At 47.9% G+C, this 8,318-nt stretch overlaps 1 long non-coding RNA gene across 1 annotated transcript; it reads left to right on the top strand.

Annotated features, from left to right (window-relative positions):
- Positions 1-2: 2 nt before the first annotated feature.
- LOC122174584 (uncharacterized) lies at positions 3-7,077 on the top strand. Its single transcript, XR_006176631.2, has 3 exons — positions 3-115; positions 6,528-6,596; positions 6,942-7,077. It is a non-coding gene; the product is annotated as an uncharacterized LOC122174584 (long non-coding RNA).
- Positions 7,078-8,318: the final 1,241 nt, after the last annotated feature.

Genomic DNA, 8,318 nt, shown 5'->3' on the forward strand with positions numbered 1-8,318 from the left:
AATGGGAGCTGCAGGGGCAGCACCTATGGACAGGGCAGAGCGCAGAGCTGCCTGGCCACACCTCTGCATAGGCGCCAGAGAGGGGACATGCTGCTGCTTCTGGGAGTGGCTTGAAGTAAGCGCTGCCCGGCCACTGCACCTCTGACCCCCTCCCATGCCCCAAACCTCTGCCCCAGCTCTGATCCCCCTCCCACTCTCCAGACCGCTCAGTCCCAGCCCAGAGCACACTTCTGCACCCCAAATCCCTCATCCCCACCCCAGAAATCACACCCCCACTTAGAACCTTTCCCCCCCCATCCAGAGCCCCTTCCCACACTCTGAACTCATTTCTTGCCCCACCACAAAACCTACACCCCCAGCCAGAGTCCTCACCCTCTCCTGCACCCCCATCCTCCAATTTCATGAGCATTCATAGCCTGCCATACAATTTCCATACCCAGATGTGGCCCTTGGGTCAAAAAGTCTGCCCACCCCTGCCCTAGAGCAACTGCTCAATGCAAGACCTGCCCTGCTGAAACAGAGTGGCAGCGCATGTGCCAGCCAGGGTGGGAAGGGGGAAGCATTGACAGCCCGCAGAACTGCTGTCTCACCTAGGGTTACCATATTTCAACAATCAAAAAAGAGGATGGGAGGAACCCCGCCCTAGCCCCGCCCCCATCCTGCCCTAGCCCCACCCCTGCCCCTTCCACTCCTCCCACTTCCTGCCCCCTCAGAACCCCCAACCCCCCCCCACGCCTTGTCCCCTGACTGCCCCTAACTGCCCCGCAGGACTCCACCCCCTACCTAAGCCTCCCTGCTCCTTGTCCCCTGACTGCCCCCTCCTGAGACCTTCCCCACATCCTAACTGACCCCCTAGGACCCTACCTGTCCCCTGACTGCCCCAACCCTTATACACACCCCCACCCCCTGACAGCCCCCCCCAGAACTCCTGACCCATCTAAACCCCTCTGCTCCCTGTCCCCTGACTGCCCCCTCCTAGGACCCCTGCTCCTAACTGCCCTCCAGAACCCCACCCCCTACCTAAGCCTCCCTGTGCCTTGTCCCCTAACTGCCCCCTCCTGAGACCCCCCCCACCTGTACTCTGACTGCCTAAAACCTTACACCCCCAACCCCCAGACAGCCCCCCCCTGAACTCCTGACCCATCCAATCCTCCCCCTGCTCCCTGTCTCTTGACTACCTCCCCCAGAACCTCCCTGCCGCTTCTCTGACCCCCTGGCCCCCTTACTGTGCTGCAGAGCGGCGCGCTCGACAGCGGGGGAGGGGAGCAGGGTCGGAGCTCCAGACTGCCGAAGGCGGAGGCGAACTGCCGGCCGGCAATCTGCGAATGCAGGTGGGGGGGGGGGGGGGGAGGAAGGGAGAGGAGGGGTGTGGTGTCAAGTTGCAGGAGAGAGGAGGGGGAAGTGGAGGAGGGGCTCTGGCTGCCGGAGCCCTGGGCGAGTGGCACGATCCGGCCAGCTGCCCTGTCAGCCACGCGCGCTCTGCATGGGGGGGAAATCCAGACATTGACAAATTCCCCCCGGACGCTATTTGTAACTGAAAAAAGCCGGACATGTCCGGGGGAATCCAGACGAATGGTAACCCTATCTCACCCCGCCCTTGCCTGCTGCCAGGCTGGCACATGCCAGGTAGGGGGCAGTGTCAGAGCATAACATTTTTTCAGCCTTCACCCCACCCCCTCACAGGGGTCCCCTGGTGGGCAGGCAGGGACCACCCCATGCAGCAACACTCCATGTGAAAAACAGATAAAGGGGACAACTCAGTACCGGGGCACTCCCTACTGGGACCTCACAGCAAGCAGAGGCTCAGTCTACACTGGAGAGCTCGCTTAGGGCTGTGGACAAGCCTACTGTGGAGCGCTTCTCCCGCAGGCATAGCTACCACCGCTCGGGCCGGCAGCGTAACTATGCTTGATAAGAGATGCTCTCCCATCAGTGCAGGTAGCAGCTACAGCCGGAGGGCTGAATGGGAGCTGCTGCAGTGCTTATTTTGACCAGATAGCACGTGTGAAAAATGGGGTTGGGTAGGGGAAGGGGGGGTAATAGGTGCCTAAGACAAATCCCCGACTATCTGGACTGTCCCTATAAAATCAGGACCTCTAGTCACCCTACCCGCACTATGTATAGATAAGCCCTGAGAGCAGGGACTGTGGGCTAAGGTCTCTGTAAGCTGCACAGCCATGCACCAGCCTATTTAACACCACGCAGGTGCTCAGGGAACCTAGCCAACCAGGACCTGCTGCAGCCAGGGGAGAAGCACCAATCCTAGAGCTGCCCCAGGGAGTCCTCTCTCTAGCCCTAGAGCACCCTCTGCACCACAAACCCCTCATCCCCAGCCCCACCCGAGAGCCCACACCCCCAGCTGCAGCCCTCACACCCTACAGCTCATAGCCCCTCAGTCCCAGCCCCAGGCCAGAGCCCACAGCCCAACCATCTGCCCCAGTCCTGAACCCACCCTTACCACATGAATTTTGTTATGTGCACCAATATGAAGGTCATGTGCCACACACCACCTCCATGTTCGTGTACATAAAATTAATTCCACACGTGTGGGAAAAATTAGAGGGAACACTGACTGTGGGTCTGGGCCTTGGCACAGGCTGCCTCTTGGCCAATGGAATAGTTTTTCCACTTGAATTAAATCTGGCCACCTTACTGAAAGCAGCAGCATCTAGCAGTAGTTTCAGCCTGGGAAAGATGTATTTCTTTAAAAAGGGAATGGAGTAGAGCATTGGTTTTGCTTTGTATATATTTATTTAAAAAAGCAAAAAAAAACTTCTACATTAAAACAACTACCTTTGAGTTGCTGACTTTTGAAACTAAACAAAATACCAAAATTAGGAGGGCTTGTGCAACTTTGATGTGGCCCACTTGTGACCATGCAGTATTACTGAGACAAGGTGAGTGAGGTAATACTTTGTATTGGACCAACTCCGGTTGGTGAGAGAAGCTTTACAAGCTTACACAGAACTTTTCTTCCAGTAAGCCCTCTGAAAGCTGGAAAGCTTGTCTTTTTCACCAACAGCAGTTTGTCCAATAAAAGATGACACCTTGTCTCTCTAATATCCTGGGACCAACTTGGGTACAACACCACTGCATATGCAGCATAAAGTCTTGATTAAGGTCATCTAGGGCAGTGATAAAGCCAGGTAAAGACAAGCTCTCTTAGGGTCCTACTCCACTGCCATAAATAAGGTATCTATCTTTCCTCATGCAGCCCTCTGCCTCATTCACTGTGACTCCTGTCCACCCAATGAGGTTTGAGTAGAATAAATAATATCACACAGACTTCATAAAACATATACATGGAGGTCTGCATTAAGATTACACACACAATTTGAACTTTGCAACCTTAATGGTGTTTTAGTAGAGCTTTTTGTATGCAAGCTCCTAGGGTGGTAGTTTTATTTAAAATCATCATTAGAGACATGTTGACTCTCTGCTTTGTTCATTGAGGGGGAAGAGGATGGGGGTAAACCTTGAACTTTAAGATCCACACCACAGTCCTCTACCCCTTCAATTAAAGGATTAAAAGTCAACAATAAGATGTTAGCATACATAGGAAAGGAATAATTTGCTATGCTTTCCACTTATCTATTTTTCCTCTCTCATTCCTGGAAGCAAAGGTGGAACCGTTTTTGCTAAACTTTTAAACACACCTGTCTGAGGCTGAGGCTCAGAGCAAGTATGGATAATTTCAGTCAAGAGTCAAATTTGGCAAAAATAAGTGACTGAAGATAGGCGTAAGTATAGGCATTATCACCTCCTACCTATAAAGCATTTATTCTTCTGGAGTACAGGTGGACCAAAAAAAGTTAATTAAAATTATAATGACAGTTTTAAATGAGCAACAAAGAGGCACCTTTAAGACTAACAGATGAAGATGAAATAGGTTGTTTCCTGTGAAGCCCTTGAGGAGGTGGTTCAGATGAGTACTATATTTAGAAATGGGTACAGATAATTTCGGAAACATCTGTCCCTAGCTATAATCACGACCAACACCGTTATGAACACCTTGTGGATGATGGACAGGCCAAAAGATAAAATTTTGTATTGGTATAGATAATTTCTATAGGTAAACTAAAGAAGTTGCTGATGAAAGGATCTGACTGGAATATGCAGGTGAGCTGCTTCTGTCACATTCCCCACCTAAGTACATCTCTTGGAGAGAGTCCAGCAATAGTGGCAACTAGTCTCCATCTTAAATTTCATTTTCTTTAAAAGTCAACTTGAACAGCATCTTGAAGTCTAAGATGAATTAGACTCCTTTTGACCTTTTTCGTATATGAAGATGGAGAGTCTTGAACATCTTTCACACCGAGGGACACAGACTGTTCCCATCTCTAGTAGCTGTAGAATCTTTCTGGATATTCCTGGGTATCTCTTGAGGTTGAGGCTATGAAGAAAGGATGCAGATGAGCCTCGAGCTCCAGAATATCAAGGGTGCATTATTTCCAGTGCTCAACTTTCTGAAGTTCAATGGATCCAGCTGCTTGAGAAGTTATTCTTCAATGGCAATTGGAGAAGGGAGAATATCCTCTGCTCTAGATCTATTTTTGTACAGATGGAAGCACAACTGTACTTATTTTGATAGTCTGAGCTGGAAAGAGGGATTGGTCTCATTTTGAGTGTAGGTTTATCCTAAGAGTTCAAGACCCAGATTTGCTAGCTATGTAGTGAGTCTCATGTTTGGTATCTTTGTTGTAGGTTGGAACAAAAGGCACTTCTGCTCCTGAATGAAGGCTTGTAGTGCATTTTTGGATCTCTCCAGAGTGGGGAACGAACTCTTGGAGTTATCTGTGTTGTCAGCACCACAATCAATCGTCTCTGCAAACTAGATTTGTCCTAAGAATTGTGAGGTACAAATATTTGCTTTGAATAAATTATCTGCTGTCCATAACTTAGACAGGATTTAGCATCTGGCTCCAGTGTTGGCTGCCAGTTTCATGGAATCCATGGATCTGTCTGCTCTGAATTAAGTAGCCTGAGATATTTCTTTAATATAAACTTGAATTCTCCTTAGTTCTGGGTAGCTACACTTTTTAGGTCATTACACCAGGATATTGTGTCCCTGGTGAAGCAGATGGTTGCGAGAGAGGCTCTGAGTGAGTACAGCTGAAAAAGCTTCAGAGATCCTTTTAAGTGGGGCTTTTATCTTCTTGTCTGCAGGGTGTTTTCAGGGAAGAAATCATTCAGCAGAAATTACCATTTCTTGTGCCATTCATCCAGCACCACTATCAAGCATAGAAAGAGGAAAGAGTATCTTTGCATTCTAGAAACCGGTAGAATTACTCAGTTTGCCAATTGAAGTTCTTCCCATTGTTGAGAGTTTCTTCCTCCTCCCAAATGACCTCCTTGAAGGAAGATTGTAGAGCAGGGGTAGGCAACCTATGGCACGCGTGCTAAACACAGCACGCAAGCTGATTTTCAGTGGCACTCACACTGCCCGGGTCCTGGCCACTGGTCCGGGGGGCTCTGCATTTTAATTTAATTTTAAAGGAAGTTTCTTAAACATTTTAAAAAACTTATTTACTTTACATACAACAGTAGTTTAGTTATAGACTTATAGAAAGAGACCTTCTAAAAACGTTAAAACGTATTACTGGCATGCAAAACCTTAAATTACAGTAAATAAATGAAGACTCGGCCCACCACTTCTGAAAGGTTGCCGACCCCTGTTGTAGAGGAATGACAACTTGTGTCTGTTTTGAATAGAATACTCTTAGATTTAGCTCATTCAGATTTCTCTGACAGCTCCCCCAATCTTTATAGCAGCTAACACCTTCTTCCCCCTGTTTTCAAAGCTGTCTGGAGAAAGAAGGGAAGTTACTTACCATTCATAAATGGAGTTCTTAGAGATGTGTGGTCCCTATCTGTATTCAATTGTGGGTACGCATGCACTCCTTGTGCCTGAGACCAGAGAATTCTTGCAAGTAGTGTCTGTTTGTCCACACCTGAATCCTCTCTCCCCTACTATTCCGCACCAAAAAGTATAAGGGGCAGTGGGGACTGAGGCCTCTCCAGTTCCTCACCTCTTACTGTGTATCAGATGATCTAACAGAGCGGGGAAGGAGAGTGGGTAATGGAATACAGGTGAGGACCACACATGTCGAAGAACTCTTCCCTTTGAGCGCTGGCCTCTCTGTATTCCACTGTGCGTGACTGATAAAGCAGTATTCAGAGGAGAATAAGGAGGGTGTAAGGAGGCAGGTGGTAAAGCTGTTCACACAACCACTGTCCCAAAGGATGCATCAGCATAGGCTTGGATTATGGCAAAATGTCTTGTAAATATGCAGATGGAACTCCACGTTGCTGCTAGTTACCTCTTGAAGTGATACTACCAGAGCTGCCTTCACTCTTATAGAGTGAGCCCGTACACCATGTGAGGTAGGAAAGTGTGCCAGCTGATAAAATAGGATACAGCCACAGATCTATTTGGAGATCCTCTGGGAGGAAACAGCTGGTCTTTGGGCTTGTTCTGTTATGGCAAACAAACGTAGGTGACTTTCTGATCAGTTTTGTTCTCTTAGGTAAAATGCCAGAGCTGTCGAGGAATGAAGTCGCTTCACTGGAGGCGCAAGGCTTCAAGAACAACACAGGTAAATAGATAATCTGGTTTATGTGAAATTTCAAAACTACATTGGGATGAATTTGAACGTAGTCATAGCAAGACCTTGTCTTTATACCATGAGGAGGGACTGCCATTAGGTTCCCCAGTTTACCTACCCATCTTGATGAGGTAATGGATATGAGGAATACAACCTTCATAGATAGATGAAGAATCAAAGAGGAGCCAAGGATTCAAAAGGTAAGTGTTAAAGTACTAAATTATAGTGCCATTAAGGGGTTGGTCTTATTACCAATTGGAAGTTCTAATTAAGACCTTTAAGAACCTGGAGGTAAGTAAATATAGAATAACCATCTCACTCATTGATTGCTTCCAGGTAAACCCGTATCAAGCGAAGGAAGAAACCCATCTTGAGAATAAGGAGGTAATCCAAAATATCAGGAGACACAGTGGTGCTGGGCCTAGACAGAGAAATGCTTTCACTCTGCAAGGTAACGTTTTTTGGTTGAGACCCTTCTGCAATTAGTAAGAATGGCTTGCACAGTTTTGGAACAGGAATGTTCTTGGTCTGATGCCCATCCATATACTAAGCCATGAAGTGAACAGCTTCCAGGTTGGGATGTCTGACCCTGCTGTTCTTGAGTGAAGAGGTCCAGGAAGGGATGAATGCTAATGAGTGGCTGGGCTGATGTATGCAGGAGACCTGGGAACTAGAACTGCCTGGGCAATTTGAGTGCAAGAATAACTCCTTCTGCCCTCTTGAATCTTTTGCAACACTCAAGGGAGCAGCAGATTAGGAAGAAAGGCATAGTTCAAACGATTTGTCCAAGCGCATAGGAGAGCATCACCTCTGGAGAATTGGCCCTGAGCTCCCCTCGAAGAGTATGTGCTGCACTTTGTTTATCAGAGGTGAACAGATCTCAGGTAGGGGTTCCCTGCTGAGCAAAGATGTTCACCATTGAGCTGTGTAACCACACTTGTGGTTGCTGGAAAACTACCTGCTAAGCCTGTCTGCCAACAAATTCTGGGTTCTTGGGGGAGTACACACACCAGTTCCATAAACTGACCACTTCTATACACAGAGGAATGGATCTTACTCCTCCCTGTTTGTTTATGCAGACTATAGTCATATTGCCTAACAGTGCAAGAATGTGACGAGACTGGATTACTGGTAAGAATGCCCTGTATGCGTCTCGGACAGCTCTGAGTTCTGGGAGATTTACATGCATTCTTGTTTCCTGAGGTGTCCAAGTGCCCTGTGCTGTGTGACCATCCATGTGAGCCCCTGAACTTAACATGGAGATGTCTGTGATTATCCACCGGGTGTGGGGGAATAGGGAAGAAATGCCTATGCACACTGGTGTGGGATCTTTCCACCAAGTTAGAGAGGCCCTTTTCTCAGTGGGGATTGTCACTACAGCATTTTTGCTGTTTGTGCTCAGCGTATATTGGTCAAAGCCAAGCTTTCAGGCAGCAGAGGTAGAGTTTGGTAAACAGTGTTACGTAAGTACATGACTCCATGTGACCCAGGACAGTAAGGCAAATCTAGACCAATGTCTACCTGATTTATCAGATTGCCCATGGCTTGGAAACTGATTGGGACACAAGCTCTTGCTCTGAGTCTAAGGTCAGACTAAGCTCTTATGAAAGCTATAGTTTGGGTCTGAGCAAAGGTAGACATGTATGTTTACAGAGATCCCCATGGATGTGGAACAGCCCTGTCTGAGTTGTGATGCCCGCTACTACAGAAAAC

The sequence above is a fragment of the Chrysemys picta genome, chromosome 1, assembly GCF_011386835.1.
Source record: "Chrysemys picta bellii isolate R12L10 chromosome 1, ASM1138683v2, whole genome shotgun sequence".
Taxonomy (NCBI): domain Eukaryota; kingdom Metazoa; phylum Chordata; order Testudines; family Emydidae; genus Chrysemys; species Chrysemys picta.